The sequence below is a fragment of the Tachysurus fulvidraco genome, chromosome 10 (genome assembly GCF_022655615.1).
Source record: "Tachysurus fulvidraco isolate hzauxx_2018 chromosome 10, HZAU_PFXX_2.0, whole genome shotgun sequence".
Classification (NCBI taxonomy): domain Eukaryota; kingdom Metazoa; phylum Chordata; class Actinopteri; order Siluriformes; family Bagridae; genus Tachysurus; species Tachysurus fulvidraco.
This window is the reverse complement of record NC_062527.1, coordinates 2,509,362-2,531,991: the sequence shown is the minus strand read 5'-3', so window position 1 is coordinate 2,531,991 and position 22,630 is coordinate 2,509,362. Positions and strand designations below refer to the sequence as shown.

General features: G+C 46.0%; 1 protein-coding gene across 2 annotated transcripts in view; it reads left to right on the top strand.

Moving 5' to 3' along the window:
- The window catches only part of wwox (WW domain containing oxidoreductase), a 233,937-nt gene that overhangs the window by 128,656 nt on the left and 82,651 nt on the right, over nt 1–22,630 (top strand). The gene's annotated exons all lie outside the window — the stretch shown is intronic.

Genomic DNA, 22,630 nt, shown 5'->3' with positions numbered 1-22,630 from the left:
ATGTGTGTGTCTGTGTGTATGTGTTAGTGTGTGTCTGTGTGTATATGTGTGTCCGTGTGTATATGTGTGTCCGTGTGTATGTGTGTGTCCGTGTGTATGTGTGTGTCAGTGTGTATGTGTGTGTATATGTGTGTCTGTGTGTATACGTGTGTGTCTATGTGTATGTGTGTGTATATGTGTGTAAATGTGTGTGTCTCTGTGTGTGTGTGTAAATGTGTGTATATGTGTGTCTGTGTGTATGTGTGTGTCTGATTGTATATGTGTGTGTATGTGTGTCTTTGTGTGTCTGTTTGTATGTGTGTCTGTGTGTATATGTGTCTGTGTGTGTATGTGTGTCTGTGTGTATATGTGTGTCTGTGTGTGTATGTGTGTCTGTGTGTGTATGTGTGTCTTTGTGTGTCTTTGTGTGTCTGTTTGTATGTGTGTGTCTGTGTGTCTGTGTGTCTGTGTGTCTGTGTGTCCGTGTGTCCGTGTGTCCGTGTGTCCGTGTGTCCGTGTGTCCGTGTGTCCGTGTGTCCGTGTGTCCGTGTGTCCGTGTGTCTGTGTGTCTGTGTGTCTGTGTGTCTGTGTGTCTGTGTGTCTGTGTGTCTGTGTGTCCGTGTGTATGTGTGTCCATGTGTATGTGTGTGTCCATGTGTATATGTGTGTCCGTGTGTATGTGTGTATATGTGTGTCCGTGTGTATGTGTGTGTCTGTGTGTGTATGTGTGTCCGTGTGTATGTGTGTATATGTGTGTCCGTGTGTATGTGTGTATCTGTGTCCGTGTGTGTGTGTGTCTGTGTTTGTGTGTCCATGTGGTTCTGTGTCTGTGTGTGTGTCCATGTGTGTCAGTGTGCGTCCACACGTGTGTGTCTGTATGTTTGTGTCTGTATGTTTGTGTGTCTGTGTGCCCGTGCGTGTCTCCGTATGTGTGAGTTTGTGTGTGTCCGTGTGTGTGTCTGTGTGTTGGTCTGTGTGTCCGTCCGTGTGTGTGTGTGTGTGTGTGTGTGTGTGTGTGTGTGCATGTGTGCATGTGTATGTGTGTGTGTGTCTGTGTGTGTGATAGAGAGAGAGAATAGAACCTGACCATTAATCACTGCTCATACTTTGACACATCAATGATACTAAAAATACAAATATTTTTCTAACGTTATAATCTTTTAAGATTAGAATTTTTTTGTGTGTTAAGTTTTTTTTTATTTTTAATCAAAATCTGCCGTTCTTACACCACAATAAAGACAGTAAAATGAACACGATTGTATTGGCGGTGTAGTTCTGGTGCACGGTCACGATCGCGGCCTTAACCAAAAATGGCTTTTTCATTAGTCTGACCCAACTAGCCGAGAGACTAATTAACATTTTATCATTCTTCTTCTGCTTGTCTTCCATCTGCCTAATCATTTCACGATCCGGTCTTTCTTTGATGTCCCAATTTAGTGTTTAAAACAGTGTGAGATTTTGATTACATGCTCGCTGCCACTCTGGACTTGGAATACTGTGAGCTCCATAAATCGGTGTATTCGCTATATTGTTTTTTTTTTTTGGCTGAGCCTTTCGTTATTTGTCTGTATTTAAATCTATTTTGTTCTAGAGGCAAGTTTTCAGCTGACAATACCGATTATCCTAAAGGGGGGGGTGGGGGTCGGGGGGTCTGTCGTCCCGTACCGTACGCCGGGCTCGGTTACAACTTATAACGGTAGACTCGGGACTCGCTCTCAAATGGCACATCTCCTTGACATCAGACTAAAAGCCATGGCGAGCGTTCTCCTTGCTGTCATACTGTAATCTTAAAGAACGCTCGTGTGTCTTTTCTCCGTGACGCTCGTAACTCAGAAGCTCTGGCGTGCTCGGACTATTTTAAACGTTTACCGCGAACGCATTGCGAGGATTTATGACGCTTACTGTAATTCCAGTGTTTGTTCTCTGTTTACATAATGATTCAGGGAGACGAGTACACGAGCGTCCAGATCCGAGCTTGTCTACGTCTTGTGTCGGCGCGCCGGTACGTCTCGCGGGCGAGGACGCCGAGGCCCGGTCCGTCTGTCTGTCTGACTTATGGCTGTGGGATCACACTCTCGCCGGGCCTGTGAGGGCACATTGGCACCGGTTTCAAAATTATACAGTGTAAAACTATCATCATGTATTTTCATAAAGATGAAATATCGCTATCTTTGCTCACTTACAAGGGTTTTATTAATGACGGGCTGTCAGGACGGAGAAGCCCTGCATATTCGCATATTAAACAGGCAGGAACAGAAATGCTTCTTTTATTGCCTCCAGATATAAATCAGCGTAACATGTCGCCTCATCATTTACTCTCCCCCCGGCCAAGTCCTCTCTTATTTAAATGAATTGGTGGAGAGCTTTGATTGGCCGGGTGGCATGCCGGCAGGTTTAGGCAGGGTGATGGGGTGACACCGGAGCTGTTTAAATTGATATACTGTTTTTCTATTAAAATGTATCAGGCTTGCTCGTCTCGTGCCATTCCTTGCTCGTTCTCTCACCGTTCCTTAGACGATGTTCCGGCTTTATCCGGATTGATCTTTTTTGATAAAAATCGCGCGATTATTTCGGAAGCGGTTATTGTTTAACTCTGAGCTTGTATTATACGGAGCATTTAGCAGACACTCTTATCCAGACTGACTTACATTTCTATTTCAGTTTATACACCTAAGCACTTGAGGGTTAAGGGCCTTGCTCAGGGGCCCAGCATCGACCGCTTCGTGCTAGAGGTCTTCTCGGGTCTAAAGAAATAGACATTTCCGAGACAAACCCGGAAAAAATTTGATCCGAATCGACCCGACCCGACGGCTTTTTTTTTTTACCCGAATGGACCCGAACGTTGCGTAACTCTACACTAAAGTAACCGCTACAGAGTGGATTCAAAATTGATTGACAGGTCTGTTTCAACGTAAATTAGCTTACCGCCAGCCGCACGTCGCCAGCCGCATGTCGCAAGCGGTCTTGGCAAACAGAGGAGAGGTTGGAAAAGGACTCGAGTCGATGCACACACACGAGATACAGTAGTTCGGGTCTTCTCGGGTCCGTTCGGTAAAAACACATTCGTTTTAAATTACCCGAGACCCGACGCAGCTATTATTATACCCGACCCGTGTCCGAGGTACACGTGAAACTTTTAGACCCGAACCCGCTCGGTCTCGGGTCGGACCTCGGGTTTTCGGATCTAAGTGGATCTACTTGGTGGACCAGGGATTCGAACCAATGACCTTCCGACCAGTAGTCGAACACCTTAACCACCGAGCTACCACATCACAACTGTTCATGTTACTTAGTTCACTAGACCAGGACAAACGTCTCCATCCCGTGTGTTCAGACGCTTTAAGCGGCCCACAGTTACGGTACAACATACTCCTGTTTCAGTCGTATCGGGTTGCCTTGGCTTTCCCCCAAACCCCTCCTCTTTGTAGTTACAGACTTGTGTTGTTGTATACAATATTCCTTACAGTCATAAAGCACCGTTATTAATAGTGTGCTTTTACCCTCAACCGCTTGACTTTATTAATGACGCTTTTCATTTAAATCCATCAAAGCTGGTGAAAAGCACTATTATTTTTTCTTCGCTGGTGTGGGGCTAACACTTTAGAGTCACAGCCATTTATCTTGTGACCTAGAATAGATTTAATTAACAGCTCCGTACACTGGAGCGGTGCAGAGGCACAGACTGCATTACTTCTGTGCGAGACTTAACCGAACCCGTAGGTCAGAGTCGGGCTTCAGACTGATCCTGATGCTGTGTGGAAGAATTCAACAGCAATTAAGAATCTTTTTTAAACTCCAATAATGTAATTATGTGACACATAAATATACATGGGGTTAATATAATGATGTGGTGAGATCGGATTATACCGTGAGTCTCACACCTCCAGGGTCCGGGGTTTCGATTCCCGCCTCCGCCTCGTGTGTGTGGAGTTTGCATGTTCTCCCCGTGCCTCGGGGGTTTCCTCCGGGTACTCCGGTTTCCTCCCCCGGTCCAAAGACATGCATGGTAGGTTGATTGGCATCTCTGGAAAATTGTCCGTAGTGTGTGAGTGTGTGAGTGAATTTGAGTGTGTGTGTGCCCTGTGATGGGTTGGTACTCCGTCCAGGGTGTATCCTGCCTCGATGCCCGATGATGCCCGAGAAGTTCGGATAAGCGGTAGATAACGAATGAATGAATGGGTTTGGAATGCTTGCTAGAAAAGTTAGGGAATCAAAAGCAAAAGAGAAAGCTTTGGTTTAGATAAAAAAAAGAAAAAAAAAAGTTGCCCGATATATTAAAACAAAACCTGTCAAGAAAAAGAAGTCGAAGACAGCATCGGATCTCTATTCACCTCCGTCACCATGTCCCGAGATGCTCTAATGCTCTAATCAGACATGACAACCGCCTTCCGTTCATATAAATCAGTGAAGAGGTTCTCGGTATGCGTTTACACTCATTACACGACATCACACTCCTCTCTCTCTCTCTCTCTCTCTCTCTCTCTCTCTCTCTCTCTCTCTCTCTCTCTCCGATATCAGAGAATCAAAGGCGGCAGAATCCTCACCCCGAACGCCGCCACCACCGCCGCCACCACCGCCACCACCACCCTTCCTCCTCCTCCTCCTCCCCTTCCTTTCCCGGCTTTTTTTTTTTTTTGTACTCTAAAGTGTCGGTGCAATCGGAGCACTGCGAAACGATATTAATCTGGACTGCCTGCTCCTTTCATTTAGCGACCCCCCCCCCTCCGGAGAGAGGTGGCATGTTCAGAGACTTCATAAATTTACAATGAAACATGAACACGTTTCCACACTGCATTAAAAAAAAAAATAAAATCCAGGGCTTTTATTTACTTATTTATTTATTTATTTATTTGCAGTAGAGCAGAAGCGAATCGGCTCTGCCCCGGATTGTTTGTTTTTAATAAAGACGAGGAGTAGGAGAGAGGCGGCGGCGGACGGGGAGCGGTCTTCCAAGAAGTCGAGAGGAGCGGTGGGAATTTGGGAATGTGGTTGAAGCTGGAATAGATGGAAAGGGAATATTACGGAAGGGCTGGGGGTTTAAACGGCTTTACCTCGCTGGGCCGCGGAGTTCCGTCGTGGGTTAGAGGGAGTGATACGGTATAATGGCTTTCTTTAGTTTGCATTTATTTCTGTGTGCACTCCTCCACTCGATCTAAGTGTAGCAATGCCACAGGAGGGAGTCTCCGATCTCATTTCTGGACCACGGGGGCCCGGTGTATCTGTGTGTGAGCAAGCCGTCTGTGTGAACACGTTCTGTTCGCCCACTCTTTCAGAAAAAAAGGCTTTCATTTTCTCTCTTTTTATCCCTCTCTCTTATTGCTCTCCAGCCCCGAGTCCCAAGTGGGGGCGGATGGAAGGAGAGACCAGGAATGAGTGCTTTATTACCTCTCTCAACAACCAGCTCTCCCAACGGTGCCTCTCCATTGCTTGTTTCGTTCGGTTTTATACCCTCTTTCCCTCCCTCTCCTCTCTCTCTCTCTCTCTCTCTCTCTCTCTCTCTCTCTCTCTCTCTCTCTCTCTCTCTTCTCTTTTCCTCGCCGTACCTCTGACTCTTTTTGATGGCCAGCCAGACTCGTGTTTGTTGAGTGGCAGAGAGACGGATTCCCCGAGCCCCGTGTTAAAGTGCCACCGGGAGCGAGGATCTTTTTCTTACAGTAGCACTTGGCCGCATGGAGCCCGAGCGCTCTTTTAATCATATCTTTAGCGCTGATAATGACATGTTTGTGTTATTGTCCCGATACGAGGGTTCGCTCGAGCCTGCGGCTCCGGCTGCCGAAAAAACAAGGCCGTTCATTTTGTGGCTATCGAGTGTCTGCGCTGAGCCGGAGCGAGCCGTGCAGCCAGCGGGGAAAGAAAAAAAAAAAAAGAGTACGCACTCGAACGGCTTCATTTCGGAGCCTGACATGTTCTATAGGACACGCTTCGCTCTGCTCCAAAACGCTGCACAGATTGATTTCACTGTGGTATTTTTTTTTATTTCCTGCCTAAACAGGGAAATGAAAGTATTATCATTTACTGTTTACTCTAATAGCTTCTTCTGCGGATGTATTCTGTATCGTCTCGGTCATCATACTTCGTAGATTTTCTTTTTTTAAAGGCTCAGTCATGTGCCGCCATTGCAGTCCGTTATAATTACAACGTTCTGTGTGCACTTATGGCTTTGACTTGCACAGAGAGCCGGTGGAGAAAAGCACCGTGCCGAATCTAATACGAGGACCGCGTGACCCGTCGTGGCGACCCCGAACAGGGGAACAGCAAAAATAAATAAATAATTAAATAAGTAAATAAGTGAATGAATGAATGAATGAATGAATGAATGAATGAATGAATGAATGAATAAATGAATGAATAAATGAATGAATAAAATGTATGTGATGCGGTCTCTTCCGGTATCACAATACAGATATAGCGTTGTGTTTACATTTCCCTACCACACTTTACCATTATATCGGTACACGGTTACAACCCCCTCTGGTATCTAAGCACATTGATCTGTGATCTGTGTGGGTTTGCCAATTATCGTTCCAGCCGGATGGTCCGTGTGTGCGTGTGTGTGTGTGTGTGTGTGTGTGTGTGTGTGGGAGAAGAGGCGGTTAACGATGCTGTGTTCGTCATTTAGCCTAACATCTTAATTCCTCTCAACAAGAAATGGCAACTCACTCACCTGGAAATAAACACCATTAACTCCAATGTAGGAATCTGACTAGCTCTTAGAGAGAGAGAGAGAGAGAGTGTGTGTGTGTGTGTGTGTGACTGAGAGAGGGCTGATGGTCATTAGACTCAAACCGGATCCAGGTCATGGGGTGCCTGTAAATCCAGGGCCCAACAGGCTCGATAAGCACACAGTTCCGTCTCTATCTCCCTCACCGCATTTGAATCATTCATCACTGACATCCTCTCTGTGCTTGTGCTCTAATAGACCGCCTTTTCTCCCAGTGTTCTAATGGACTTCCTCTAGTTATACCCTTCTAATAGATTAACTGTATTCACAGCTGTTAGACACAGAAACTCTGCTTCTAGGCGCGAGTATTTTCTGTATTATCCGTAAACGTCTCATTTTTGCCTTATTATTTGTGCTGATTTTGAATAGTAGACATTTCCTACCGCTTATCCGAACTATCTCGCGTCATCGGGCAGCCTGTGTCTATCTCAGGCGTCATCGGGCATCGAGGCAGGATACACCCTGGACGGAGTGCCAACCCATCACAGGGCACACACACTCTCATTCACTCACTCACACACACACACACTATGGACAATATTCCAGAGATGCCAATCAACCTACCATGCATGTCTTTGGACTGGGGGAGGAAACCGGAGTACCCGGAGGAAACCCCCGAGGCACGGGGAGAACATGCAAACTCCACACACACACAAGGCGGAGGCGGGAATCGAACCCCGACCCTGGAGGTGTGAGGCGGACTTGCTAACCACTAAGCCGGATGTGACGTATGATGTCCCGAAAGCAGTATACGAATTAAACTACATTATATTAATCATCTGTGAGATGACATTCGGTTCACATTACATTTATCCATTCTGCTTTTATCTACAGTGACTCGAGCCAGTATACGATCCAAGCACGTGGCTGTTTAAGGACACAAAAGCAAGCCGTCGTCTGCGTGCGAGCAGAAAGAACTTTATCTCATCCACATACTTTACAGGAGCCGGAGAGTACGGGGTAATTGCCATAGGGAGCGTAGGGGGTAGGATAATCTACAGGCTGACCAACAGAAAGTGACAGAGGTGGAGCTGTAATGTTAGGCTGTCATAGCAGGCTGTTGTTGAGGTACTGCACTGCTGATCACAATGTCATGTGTTTAAATCCCAGCAATACAAAGCTGTCACTTTTGGGCCCTTGAATAAGCCTCTTAACCCTCAACCGCTCAGTTTGTATCCTGTCTCAAAATTGCTTTGGATCAGAGGGGCTTTTTACATACACCTGGTCACTTCATGCGTTTTCTGTGATCCGATATCTATCCGATCGTAATAAGACCAGGTCTAAATGCCCTCCGAAACGTTTTCGAGACGGATATAAATCCGACGGTTCGAACCCCTTCAGGAGGTGGTCTGGGACGCGTTTCAGAAGAAACTGGACAGGTGTAAATGAACGTGGTTGTTCAAGCCACATACGTCAGCGCTAAACTCCTCCCAGACGGAAGTACGTCACTCGCAGGTGACTTGCGAGTCGCGCATCGCGCCAGAAACACACACGTTTTCCCACCAGCGCTGGCTCCGATCTTTCACCCAGGCGTCTCGTTGGGTCTTAAAACGCGCTGCTGCCCCCAGTGAAAATGCAGCAAACAGTAAATGATGTTTTTTGTAACAACCGCATACACCAAAGTGTGTTCCGTTTTAATTATCCCGGAAATGAGGTAAAATATATCAGCATTTTGGGCGGGAGTAAAAAGATCGGATCGATATCCGATTCGCCGAGACGTGTTTATGTGGCCTGATGTAAACGAGACAGTTTTAACAGATCAGATGGCAATCGGATCAGAGACGACACACGGAGTGACCGGGTGTAAAAAACCCAGAGCGTCAGTCAGATGTGGTGGACATGACCTGTGATATGTAGGAGCACGTGGAGCTGTGTCACATGACGGGCATAAGGAGATGTGTCACATGACGGGCATAAGGAGATGTGTCACATGACGGGCATAAGGAGATGTGTCACATGACGGGCATAAGGAGATGTGTCACATGACGGGCATAAGGAGATGTGTCACATATCCCATGTTCTGAAAGGATCAGGAAATCCCTGTGTCTTCCCCTGGGGGTAAAATGTGATGACTTTGGTGGCAGTATTGACAATGATCCAAGCTTGAAAGCATTGTTTTGGATTTTAGGAGATGTCTGGTGATGGGATTTTGGAGCAAAGTATTTGGCAACCGAGGATGCATAATTGTAGAAATGTGGATGAAGACTAGTATATGTACAGAGTGGAAATTATTGGGCGTAGCAATGGGTCAGTGACAAGGATTTTGTATCGTCTCACACACACACACACACACACACACACACACACGTAACATTCCAGTCGACGGAAATCCACAAACATCTAAGAATCGTGATACTCGCACTGCTCCATGAAGCACTAACAAGCACAGACTTTTCCAGGTACAGATTACTGACAGTATACAGATTTATGCATTTATGCGTATTTTTGCGCTCCACATAAATGGTTGGCTAAATACTAGGGGGGTCACGTTGGCTTAGTGGTTAGCACGTTCGCCTCACACCTCCAGGGTCGGGGGTTCGATTCCCGCCTCCGCCTTGTGTGTGTGGAGTTTGCATGTTCTCCCCGTGCCCCGGGGGTTTCCTCCGGGTACTCCGGTTTCCTCCGCCGGTCCAAAGACATGCATGCTAGGTTGATTGGCATCTCTGGGAAATTGTCCGTAGTGTGTGAGTGAATGAGAGTGTGTGTGTGTGCCCTGTGATGGGTTGGCACTCCGTCCAGGGTGTATCCTGCCTCGATGCCCGATGACGCCTGAGACAGGCACAGGCTCCCCGTGACCCCTTCACACCAATCGGTGACGATGACGGAACTGGATATCACTAATCAAAACGATCCGGTGTTGAATTCGGATACGAATGATGTCTCAAAGTCTCATTTCCGTCTAATCGTTTTTTTGTACATAGACCCGGCCGCTCAACAAAGCTTTCATCATCAGGAGCAGAGCCTTTTAGCCCGTTGCTTGTTCTCACAGCGTCATGTAAAATACCCCGTGGGATAAACCGGGTCTAATATGGCTAAATTGTGGTGGCGGAGACGTGGGAACGGAGGGTGCGATCGTGATTGCTCGTGCAAATGTAGTCAAACCCCCAAAGCACGCAGGTGTTTATTTTTTATATTGCATATGCATAGACAATCTCTCTTTCTCTACCGTTCTCTTGTTACCCCCGCTGAAAGTCGGTGTGTGTGTGGGTTTTGTGGTAGACAAGCAGCTCGTGACCTGAGTGGCTGGACCTTACCTCGGTGTGCTCAGGGTCTTTTTGATTGACTCTTTGACAAGCTCTCCTTGCCCTCGCTCCCCAGGCCCCGGTCGGCTCCCCTCACTGAATTATTAACAAGATCCCCTCTTCACTCCTCTCCTACCACCGTAACTGTCCTTCACCCTTCACCCCCACTGGGAGATCTGTTTGTGTGTTGGTGTTGCACAGCACAAGAGAGAGAGAGAGAGAGAGAGAGAGCGAGAGAGAGCGTCCCCTCTGACTGTAGGTTACCCTAACTAAATAATTAGCAGACAACAGAGACCATGCTGTTTTCACTCAGTGACCTGAAAATGTCAGACTGCTGTACACTAGAAAGGGGAGTGAGGTCAGGGCGAGGCAGTTTAGCCTTGACCTCACAAGTCACACCGTCTGAAGGCTGCACACTGTGGGACATTTTTGTAAATGGACTGAGCATAATCTATATAGAAGAGAGAGAGAGAGAGGGAGAGAGAGAGAGAGAGAGAGAGAGGGAGCAGAGGGAAGAGCTGTTGATGAGTAGATAGCGAGGTGAGAGATCTCTTAGCTCTATAGCGATATCTGGTGATAATCGATAGTGTCTCGACTCTATATCGCTCGATGATCTAGTAGATGGGAAGACTATAGCGAGCCTCGCTATGGATATCATCGGGATGATGTGAGATAGCTGTAGTGATCTGTAGCATAGAGAGAGAGAGACGATCTGTCTAGAGAGAGAGAGAGAGAGAGCATCTGTTTAGAGCTCTCTATCTCTCTCTCGCTCCTCACGACGAGGATGCTCTCTCACTCTCACTCACTGTTGCTCTCTCTCTGTCTGTTTCTTTCTCTCTCTCGTCTGCTCTCTCTCTCGCTCTCTATCTCTCTATCTCTATAGTCTGCTCTCTCTACTTCTCCAATCGTCTCGTTACTCTGTCTATATCTCTCTCTCTCTCGCTCTCTCTCTCTTCTCTTACTCTGTATCTGTCCATCTCTCTATGTTTGGCTCTGTGTCTCTCTCTCTCAGTGCTCTCGCACTTCTCTCTCTGCTCTCTAGTAGTAGCGCGCTCTATCTGTGGATCACATGATGCTCCGCGAGCCCTCTATCATATATTGAGGTTTATAGCGTGAGCCTATGAGAGCACTGAGCTGTCTCTCTCCTTCTAAACTAGGCTCGTCGATGTCACGGTATCGAGATGTCAGTCTAGATCTAGTCCCTCTCTACCTCTCTGCCTCAGGGAGAGAAAGCGAGAGAGAGACGCTAGCAAAGAGAGAGAGAGGGAGAGGAGAGGGCAGGAAAGAAAGAGAAGAAAGAGAGAAAGCGCGCGAACGTCCAGTCTAGCTAGCACCTCAGAACGTCTCCCTCATCTCGATCGGATGATCTCTCTATCTCTATCTCTCTCTCTCGCGCTCTCTCGCTAGGCAGATCTCGCTATATATCTCGTATCTATCTCTTCTGCAATATCTATGTAGTTGCATTGCACACACACTCTATTATGACAGACCTTGCGATGAGTACACACTTTGTACATGTGATTGTATTAGAGCAGGCATGTAATCCCCACACTACAGAACATCCCCACCAAGCGATGATGCACTCCGTCGGTTTTACAAATATCAATCCATACATCTATATAGTCAGAGCTACAGTATATAACGCTCGCATTTCTGTCTGCGAGAGAACATGCGGCCTCCGGAGACGGGGTCGAATCCGCTCGGATCTCTCGGTACGGACTAACGGGCCATCTGCACGTACGGATACTCGGATGTGCTCCTGAAACCTATGAATCCTGTTACACTTATTGTTCATCGTAAGTGTACAAAGCACACGGAGTAGAGTACACGACATAATGTAAAAGTAATCAGTTTGAAATGAAAGTGAGCTCTCATTAGGAATTTCAGCACAATGCTCTGCAAAGCCCTTTTGTAATAATGTAAGAGATTAATTAGAGAGGATTAATTAACGGACTTGAATAATAACGCCCGTCTCGAGTGTATCGGCTTGCTCTTTTGGTTCGACGCCGCCAGTCGTGTCTGTACGTGTGTACAGTACTGTACGTGACAGCCTAAGTTTAATAAATTCACTTACAGTAGATCCAAAATAAAAGAAAACCTTATGATGTTATGGTATCAAGCCTCCCGACTCATCGGTGTGTCGTGTGTGTGTTTAAGAAGAAACCTTAGTGTGAGACGGCCACCAGACGGCTCCCGTTAGTCTCTGTGTGCGGGCTGTCTGTCTGAGTGTGTGTTGTGTGTGTGTGTGTGTGTGTGGGGTTGTAGACGCTGGCGGCACGAAGCACCGTATCGATCACTGATTTGGCTGTCTGACTGACCTGTCTGTCTGTTCAGAGCAGGCGGTTGTGGCGAGACGTGGCAGGTGTGTGTCATTGACTAGGTGTGTGTGTGTGTGTGTGTATGCAGTCTGAGCAGGAGGGACGATCAGTACAGAAAGGCTGTACAGAGAGGCTCCAGGCAGCAGGGAGACAGGACACAGGATATAGGAGTCATAGGTAAAAGGCTTCTTCTGTTACAAATGATCCTATAGATCTTAGAAGTGGCTTTTGAGAATAGAATGTTTAATTAAGTGACTTGTCTAAATGAGCCCCGTGCGAATGCTGCGTGCATCTTAAAGGACTCTAATGGCATGATAACTTAACCTCGGCTTTTTTATGTCGAGTGTGTAGGAGCAAGTACTAGGGTTTGTCTATAGTTCCCATCGGTTCCGATGCCTGTCGGCGAATATTAATCAGTAGACCCTAGGAGGAGAGGTGGTGGAAGGTGGGGGCTGGATCAGAGATCAATAAATTCTCAAAAGACACCTCACCCCCACTGCCCCGCCTTACCTCCGCCCCCTCTACCGTAAACACATGCATATAAATCAGCCGTCTGCAGCCCCAACTAACAATGACAAATGATGTTGTATGTAATTTTTTTCTATTAACATAAAGTAATATAAACTGAAGGACACTAGTCTATAGAGTGAGTTAGCGGCTAATGTTGCGTATCTGATGTGGGACAAAGTCAAGACTGAATACAGATTACTCAGTGTCCTTCTACCCCACAGGGTATAAGCTTGACCCAGAATTGGCTGCCAAGTGTATTAGTGCAACTCGCTGGGGCCAGGCATGTCTTCTCTGCACTGGTAACTGCCTGGTCAGCTCAGAGCCCAGCCCTGGTGCTACATCTCACACACACACACACACACACAAACAGACACAAAGAGAGAAACTATACACACAAGAAAGAAACACACACAAAAAAACAAAAAAACAAGAAAAAACAAGAGAGAAAACACACAAGAGAGAAAACAAAAAGATAGACAAAAAACACAAAAAAACAAACAACACAAAAAACAAAAAACACACAAAAAACAAAAAACAAAAACAAAACAAACACACAAACAAAAACACACAAACAAACAAACAAACACAAACACAAAAAAACACACGACACAACAAACATCAAACAACATACACAAAGCACACACACAAAGAAAAAACATACCACAATAAAACAAACACAGACAAAAGCAAACACAAAACAAACAAACACACACAGACACAAGCACACACAAACAAACACGACAAGAACACACACACAAATCACCACAAACAAAAACACACAAACACACACAAACACACACAAACATACACACACAAGACACACACACACATACACACACAAACACACACGCACACACACACACGCAAACACACACACTCACACACACACACACACACATGCACAAGCACTCACACACAAGCACACACACACACACACACACAGTCCTGCATTAACCCCATTCTATCCTTCAAAGAAGCACATACATCTTTACAGAAGACTTTAAATGGTTCCTGCATTGTTGGGGTCTCCTGCTCGTGTCCACGGTAACTAGCTGCCATTCTCTTCACCTCGCTACCACATAACATACAGTTATATTAATAAATGCACTGTGTACTGAACTGGAGGTCCTGCAGTAAACTCACAGTAGCTAAGAGTTGAGAATTTAAGAAAGACCTTGATGTATATTTATTTATTTATTTATTTATTTTTCCCCCCAGAATAAAAAAAAATGACCTGGAACCTGAGACATAAGTATTACAGATAAATAAGATGTCGACTGTTGCTGTCTTTCAGATGAAAATCCTTCACACAGCACTGATATGATAAATGTGCTCTTCATGTGTGTTGTCAGATTGACAGTTGAAGAGAAATGTTCTCTCTCTCTCTCTCTCTCTCTCTCTCTCTCTCTCTCTCTCTCTCTCTCTAACTCTATCTCTCTAACTCTGTCTGTCTGTCTTATTCACTGTCTGTCTGTCTGTCTGTCTGTCTGTCTGTCTGTCTGTCTGTCTCTCTCACTCTCTCTCTCTCTCTCTCTCTCTCTCTCTCTCTAACTCTGTCTGTCTGTCTTATTCACTCTCTCTGTCTGTCTCTCTCTCTCTCTCTGTCTCTCTAACTCTGTCTCTCTCTCTCTCTGTCTACTAACTATGTCTCTCTCTCTCTCTGTCTGTCTGTCTGTATGGCTGTCTCTCTCACTCTCTCGTCCTGTCTGTCTCTCGCTGTTGTCTCTCTACACTCTCGTCGGTCTGTCTCGCTTCCTCTCTCTCTCTCTCTCTGGCCTCTCTCTCGTCTCTCACTGTCTGTCTCGTCGGTCATATTACACTCTCTCTGTCTGTCTGTCTCTATAGCTTGCGGTCATCTATAAACTCTGTCTCTCTCTCTCTCACGCACCACTCCTCTCTCTCTCTCACTCTCTATCTCTCTCTAACTCTGTCTGTCTGTCTGATCTATTCACTCTCGCTGTCTCTCTCGTGTCTCTACTCTCTCTCTCTCGCTCACTCTATCTCTGTCTGTTATGTCTGTCTCTCTCACTCTCTCGTCTCTCTCTCTCTCTGCGTCTCTCTAACTCTGTCTGTTCTCTCTCTCTCGTCTGTCTATCTCTCTGTCTGTCTCTCTAACTCTCGGTCTGTCTCTCTCTCTGTCTGTCTCTCTGATCTCTCTCTCTGTCTCTCTCTCTCTCTCTCGTCGTGTCTGTCTCTCTCTCTCTCTTACATCTGTCTGGCTGTCCACTCTCACACTCTGTCTCTCTCTCTCTCTCACTCTCTCTGTCTGTCTGTCGGTCGCTCTCTCGCACTCCTCTCTGTCTATCTCTCTCTCTCTCTCTCTCTGCTCTCTGTCTCTCTAACTCTCTGTCTCTCTCTCTCTCTCGTCATCTCTCTGTGTCTCTCGTCTAGGTCGGTCTGTCTGTTATCACTCTGTCTGTTCTGTCATGTCTGTCTGCTGTCTCTCTATCTCATCGGTCTGTCTGTCTGTCTGTGTCTGTCGGTCTCTCTCTCTCTCTCTCTCTCTCTCTCTCTCTCCTCCGATATCAGAGAATCAAAGGCGGCAGAATCCTCACCCCGAACGCCGCCACCACCGCCGCCACCACCGCCACCACCACCCTTCCTCCTCCTCCTCCTCCCCTTCCTTTCCCGGCTTTTTTTTTTTTTTGTACTCTAAAGTGTCGGTGCAATCGGAGCACTGCGAAACGATATTAATCTGGACTGCCTGCTCCTTTCATTTAGCGACCCCCCCCCCTCCGGAGAGAGGTGGCATGTTCAGAGACTTCATAAATTTACAATGAAACATGAACACGTTTCCACACTGCATTAAAAAAAAAAATAAAATCCAGGGCTTTTATTTACTTATTTATTTATTTATTTATTTGCAGTAGAGCAGAAGCGAATCGGCTCTGCCCCGGATTGTTTGTTTTTAATAAAGACGAGGAGTAGGAGAGAGGCGGCGGCGGACGGGGAGCGGTCTTCCAAGAAGTCGAGAGGAGCGGTGGGAATTTGGGAATGTGGTTGAAGCTGGAATAGATGGAAAGGGAATATTACGGAAGGGCTGGGGGTTTAAACGGCTTTACCTCGCTGGGCCGCGGAGTTCCGTCGTGGGTTAGAGGGAGTGATACGGTATAATGGCTTTCTTTAGTTTGCATTTATTTCTGTGTGCACTCCTCCACTCGATCTAAGTGTAGCAATGCCACAGGAGGGAGTCTCCGATCTCATTTCTGGACCACGGGGGCCCGGTGTATCTGTGTGTGAGCAAGCCGTCTGTGTGAACACGTTCTGTTCGCCCACTCTTTCAGAAAAAAAGGCTTTCATTTTCTCTCTTTTTATCCCTCTCTCTTATTGCTCTCCAGCCCCGAGTCCCAAGTGGGGGCGGATGGAAGGAGAGACCAGGAATGAGTGCTTTATTACCTCTCTCAACAACCAGCTCTCCCAACGGTGCCTCTCCATTGCTTGTTTCGTTCGGTTTTATACCCTCTTTCCCTCCCTCTCCTCTCTCTCTCTCTCTCTCTCTCTCTCTCTCTCTCTCTCTCTCTCTCTCTCTCTCTCTTCTCTTTTCCTCGCCGTACCTCTGACTCTTTTTGATGGCCAGCCAGACTCGTGTTTGTTGAGTGGCAGAGAGACGGATTCCCCGAGCCCCGTGTTAAAGTGCCACCGGGAGCGAGGATCTTTTTCTTACAGTAGCACTTGGCCGCATGGAGCCCGAGCGCTCTTTTAATCATATCTTTAGCGCTGATAATGACATGTTTGTGTTATTGTCCCGATACGAGGGTTCGCTCGAGCCTGCGGCTCCGGCTGCCGAAAAAACAAGGCCGTTCATTTTGTGGCTATCGAGTGTCTGCGCTGAGCCGGAGCGAGCCGTGCAGCCAGCGGGGAAAGAAAAAAAAAAAAAGAGTACGCACTCGAACGGCTTCATTTCGGAGCCTGACATGTTCTATAGGACACGCTTCGCTCTGCTCCAAAACGCTGCACAGATTGATTTCACTGAGGTTTTTTTTTTTATTTCCTGCCTAAACAGGGAAATGAAAGTATTATCATTTACTGTTTACTCTAATAGCTTCTTCTGCGGATGTATTCTGTATCGTCTCGGTCATCATACTTCGTAGATTTTCTTTTTTTAAAGGCTCAGTCATGTGCCGCCATTGCAGTCCGTTATAATTACAACGTTCTGTGTGCACTTATGGCTTTGACTTGCACAGAGAGCCGGTGGAGAAAGCAACCGTGCCGAATCCTAATACGAGGACCGCGTGACCCGTCGTGGCGACCCCGAACAGGGGAACAGCAAAAATAAATAATAATTAATAATAAATAAGTGAATGAATGAATGAATGATGATGAATGATGAATGAATGAATGAATAAAGAATGAATAACTGAATGAATAAATGTATGTGATGCGGTCTCTTCCGGTATCACAATACAGATATAGCGTTGTGTTTTACATTTCCCTACCACACTTTACCATTATTCGGTACACGGTTACAACCCCCTCTGGTATCTAAGCACATTGATCTGTGATCTGTGTGGGTTTGCCAATTATCGTTCCAGCCGGATGGTCCGTGTGTGCGTTGTGTGTGTGTGTGTGTGTGTGTGTGTGTGGGAGAAGAGGCGGTTAACGATGCTGTGTTCGTCATTTGCCTAACATCTTAATTCTCTCAACAAGAAATGGCAAACTCACTCACCTGGAATAAACACCATTAACTCCAATGTAGGAATCTGACTAGCTCTTAGAGAGAGAGAGAGAGAGAGAGTGTGTGTGTGTGTGTGTGTGACTGAGAGAGGGCTGATGGTCATTAGACTCAAACCGGATCCAGGTCATGGGGTGCCTGTAAATCCAGGGCCCAACAGGCTCGATAAGCACACAGTTCCGTCTCTATCTCCCTCACCGCATTTGAATCATTCATCACTGACATCCTCTCTGTGCTTGTGCTCTAATAGACCGCCGCCTTTTCTCCCAGTGTTCTAATGGACTTCCTCTAGTTATACCCTTCTAATAGATTAACTGTATTCACAGCTGTTAGACACAGAAACTCTGCTTCTAGGCGCGAGTATTTTCTGTATTATCCGTAAACGTCTCATTTTTGCCTTATTATTTGTGCTGATTTTGAATAGTAGACATTTCCTACCGCTTATCCGAACTATCTCGCGTCATCGGGCAGCCTGTGTCTATCTCAGGCGTCATCGGGCATCGAGGCAGGATACACCCTGGACGGAGTGCCAACCCATCACAGGGCACACACACTCTCATTCACTCACTCACACACACACACACTATGGACAATATTCCAGAGATGCCAATCAACCTACCATGCATGTCTTTGGACTGGGGGAGGAAACCGGAGTACCCGGAGGAAACCCCCGAGGCACGGGGAGAACATGCAAACTCCACACACACACAAGGCGGAGGCGGGAATCGAACCCCGACCCTGGAGGTGTGAGGCGGACTTGCTAACCACTAAGCCGGATGTGACGTATGATGTCCCGAAAGCAGTATACGAATTAAACTACATTATATTAATCATCTGTGAGATGACATTCGGTTCACATTACATTTATCCATTCTGCTTTTATCTACAGTGACTCGAGCCAGTATACGATCCAAGCACGTGGCTGTTTAAGGACACAAAAGCAAGCCGTCGTCTGCGTGCGAGCAGAAAGAACTTATCTCATCCACATACTTTACAGGAGCCGGAGAGTACGGGGTAATTGCCATAGGGAGCGTAGGGGGTAGGATAATCTACAGGCTGACCAACAGAAAGTGGACAGAGGTGGAGCTGTTAATGTTAGGCTGTCCTAGCAGGCTGTTGTTGAGGTACTGCCACTGCTGATCACAATGTCATGTGTTTAAATCCCAGCAATACAAAGCTGTCACTTTTGGGCCCTTGAATAAGCCTCTTACCCTCAACGCTCAGTTTGTATCCTGTCTCAAATTGCTTTGGATAGAGGGGCTTTTTTACATACACCGGTCACTTCATGCGTTTTCTTGTGATCCGATATCTATCCGATCGTAATAAGAACAGGTCTAAATGCCCTCCGAAACGTTTTCGAGACGGATATAAATCCGACGGTTCGAACCCCTTCAGGAGGGGTCTGGGACGCGTTTTCAGAAGAAAACTGGACAGGTGTAATGTAAATGAACGTGGTTGTTCAAGCCACATACGTCAGCGCTAAACTCCTCCCAGACGGAAGTACGTCACTCGCAGGTGACTCGCGAGTCGCGCATCGCGCCAGAAACACACACGTTTTCCCACCAGCGCTGGCTCTGATCTTTCACCCAGGCGTCTCGTTGGGTCTTAAAACGCGCTGCTGCCCCCAGTGAAAATGCAGCAAACAGTAAATGATGTTTTTTGTAACAACCGCATACACCAAAGTGTGTTCCGTTTTAATTACCCCGGAAATGAGGTAAAATATATCAGCATTTTGGGCGGGAGTAAAAAGATCGGATCGATATCCGATTCGCCGAGACGTGTTTATGTGGCCTGATGTAAACGAGACAGTTTTAACAGATCAGATAGCAATCGGATCAGAGACGACACACGGAGTGACCGGGTGTAAAAAACCCAGAGCGTCAGTCAGATGTGGTGGACATGACCTGTGATATGTAGGAGCACGTGGAGCTGTGTCACCTGACGGGCATAAGGAGATGTGTCACATGACGGGCATAAGGAGATGTGTCACATGACGGGCATAAGGAGATGTGTCACATGACGGGCATAAGGAGATGTGTCACATGACGGGCATAAGGAGATGTGTCACATATCCCATGTTCTGAAAGGATCAGGAAATCCCTGTGTCTTCCCCTGGGGGTAAAATGTGATGACTTTGGTGGCAGTATTGACAATGATCCAAGCTTGAAAGCATTGTTTTGGATTTTAGGAGATGTCTGGTGATGGGATTTTGGAGCAAAGTATTTGGCAACCGAGGATGCATAATTGTAGAAATGTGGATGAAGACTAGTATATGTACAGAGTGTAAATTATTGGGCGTAGCAATGGGTCAGTGACAAGGATTTTGTATCGTCTCACACACACACACACACACACACACACACACACACACACACACGTAACATTCCAGTCGACGGAAATCCACAAACATCTAAGAATCGTGATACTCGCACTGCTCCATGAAGCACTAACAAGCACAGACTTTTCCAGGTACAGATTACTGACAGTATACAGATTTATGCATTTATGCGTATTTTTGCGCTCCACATAAATGGTTGGCTAAATACTAGGGGGGTCACGGTGGCTTAGTGGTTAGCACGTTCGCCTCACACCTCCAGGGTCGGGGGTTCGATTCCCACCTCCGCCTTGTGTGTGTGGAGTTTGCATGTTCTCCCCGTGCCCCGGGGGTTTCCTCCGGGTACTCCGGTTTCCTCCGCCGGTCCAAAGACATGCATGGTAGGTTGATTGGCATCTCTGGGAAATTGTCCGTAGTGTGTGAGTGAATGAGAGTGTGTGTGTGCCCTGTGATGGGTTGGCACTCCGTCCAGGGTGTATCCTGCCTCGATGCCCGATGACGCCTGAGACAGGCACAGGCTCCCCGTGACCCCTTCACACCAATCGGTGACGATGACGGAACTGGATATCACTAATCAAAACGATCCGGTGTTGAATTCGGATACGAATGATGTCTCAAAGTCTCATTTCCGTCTAATCGTTTTTTTGTACATAGACCTGGCCGCTCAACAAAGCTTTCATCATCAGGAGCAGAGCCTTTTAGCCCGTTGCTTGTTCTCACAGCGTCATGTAAAATACCCCGTGGGATAAACGGGTCTAATATGGCTCTAAATTGTGGTGGCGGAGACGGGGGAACGGAGGGTGCGATCGTGATGCTCGTGCAAATGTAGTCAAAACCCCAAAGCACGCAGGTGTTTGTTATTTTTTTATATGCATATGCATAGCCAATCTCTCTTTCTCTACCGTTCCTCTTGTTACCCCCCACGCTGAAAGTCGGTGTGTGTGTGGGTTTTGTGGTAGACAAGCAGCTCGTGACCTGAGTGGCTGGACCTTACCTCGGTGTGCTCAGGGTCTTTTTGATTGACTCTTTGACAAGCTCTCCTTGCCCTCGCTCCCCAGGCCCCGGTCGGCTCCCCTCACTGAATTATTAACAAGATCCCCTCTTCACTCCTCTCCTACCACCGTAACTGTCCTTCACCCTTCACCCCCACTGGGAGATCTGTTTGTGTGTTGGTGTTGCACAGCACAAGAGAGAGAGAGAGAGAGAGAGAGAGAGAGAGAGAGAGAGAGAGAGCGTCCCCTCTGACTGTAGGTTACCCTAACTAAATAATTAGCAGACAACAGAGACCATGCTGTTTTCACTCAGTGACCTGAAAATGTCAGACTGCTGTACACTAGAAAGGGGAGTGAGGTCAGGGCGAGGCAGTTTAGCCTTGACCTCACAAGTCACACCGTCTGAAGGCTGCACACTGTTTTACCTTAACCTGGATGACTAATCTAATCTCTCTCTCGATCTCTCTCTCTCTCTCTCTCTCTCTCTCTATAGGTATAGATTAGATATGTTGATTCGATTTGTATAATATGAAGTGTTGATCTTATATATCTATATATATATATATATCATTGTGTTGATATATCTTATATATATATGTATATGTATATTTATTATGTTGATATCTATATATAGATTTATATATATGTTGATATATATATATATATTATCTATATATATATAATATATATATATATATATATATATATATATATCTGTTGTGATATACTATTATATATATATATATATATATATATGTTGATATATAAATATATATATATATAATATATATGTATGTTTATTTATATATATATATATATATCTATATATATATATATATCTATATATATATGTATATATATATAATTATATAAATATGTATATGTATATATGTATATATATATATATAGATATATATATATATATATATATTTATATGTATATAGAAAATCATATATATGTTGTGTGAGGAGAGAGATGAGAGAGGAGTGTGAGAGAGATATAGAGATAGTATAGAGGTGAGGAGAGTATTATATATCTGTTGCGATATCTATAGTTTTTGTGGGATATAGTGAGAGATAGAGAGATGAGAGAGATGGTGAGAGAGTGAGATAGAGAGAGAGAGATAGCGAGAAGTAGAAAAGGGGAGATGGTAGAGGGCTAGAAGTAGATGGATAGGAGAGAGAGGAGAGTGGAGAGAGCAAGAGCGATAGAAAGAGAGAGCTATAGATCGACAGATAAAAGATAGCACTATAGCTGTAGAGTATATGGTTCAGATATATATAAATATATAAACTATTCTCACTCTTCTCTCTCTCTCTCCCTCTCTGCCTCTCTCTCTCTCTCCCTCTCTCTCTCTCTCTCTCTCTCTCTCTCTCTCTCTCTCTCTCTCGCTCTCTCTCTCTCTCTCTCTCTCTCTCACTCTCTGTAGTGTAATTTGCACCACTCTATTATGACAGACCTGCTATGATTACACAATTTGTACATTTGATTGTTAGAGGCAGGCATTAATTCCCCACACCTACAGAAATACCAAAGCGATTATGCACTCCGTCGGTTTTACAAATATCAATCCATACATCTATATAGTCAGAGCTACAGTATATAACGCTCGCATTTCTGTCTGCCGAGAGAACATGCGGCCTCCGGAGACGGGTCGAATCCGCTCGGATCTCTCGGTACCGGACTAACGGGCCATCTGCACGTACGGATACTCGGATGTGCTCCTGAAACCTATGAATCCTGTTACACCTTATTGTTCATCGTAAGTGTACAAAGCACACGGAGTAGAGTACACGACATAATGTAAAAGTAATCAGTTTGAAATGAAAGTGAGCTCTCATTAGGAATTTCAGCACAATG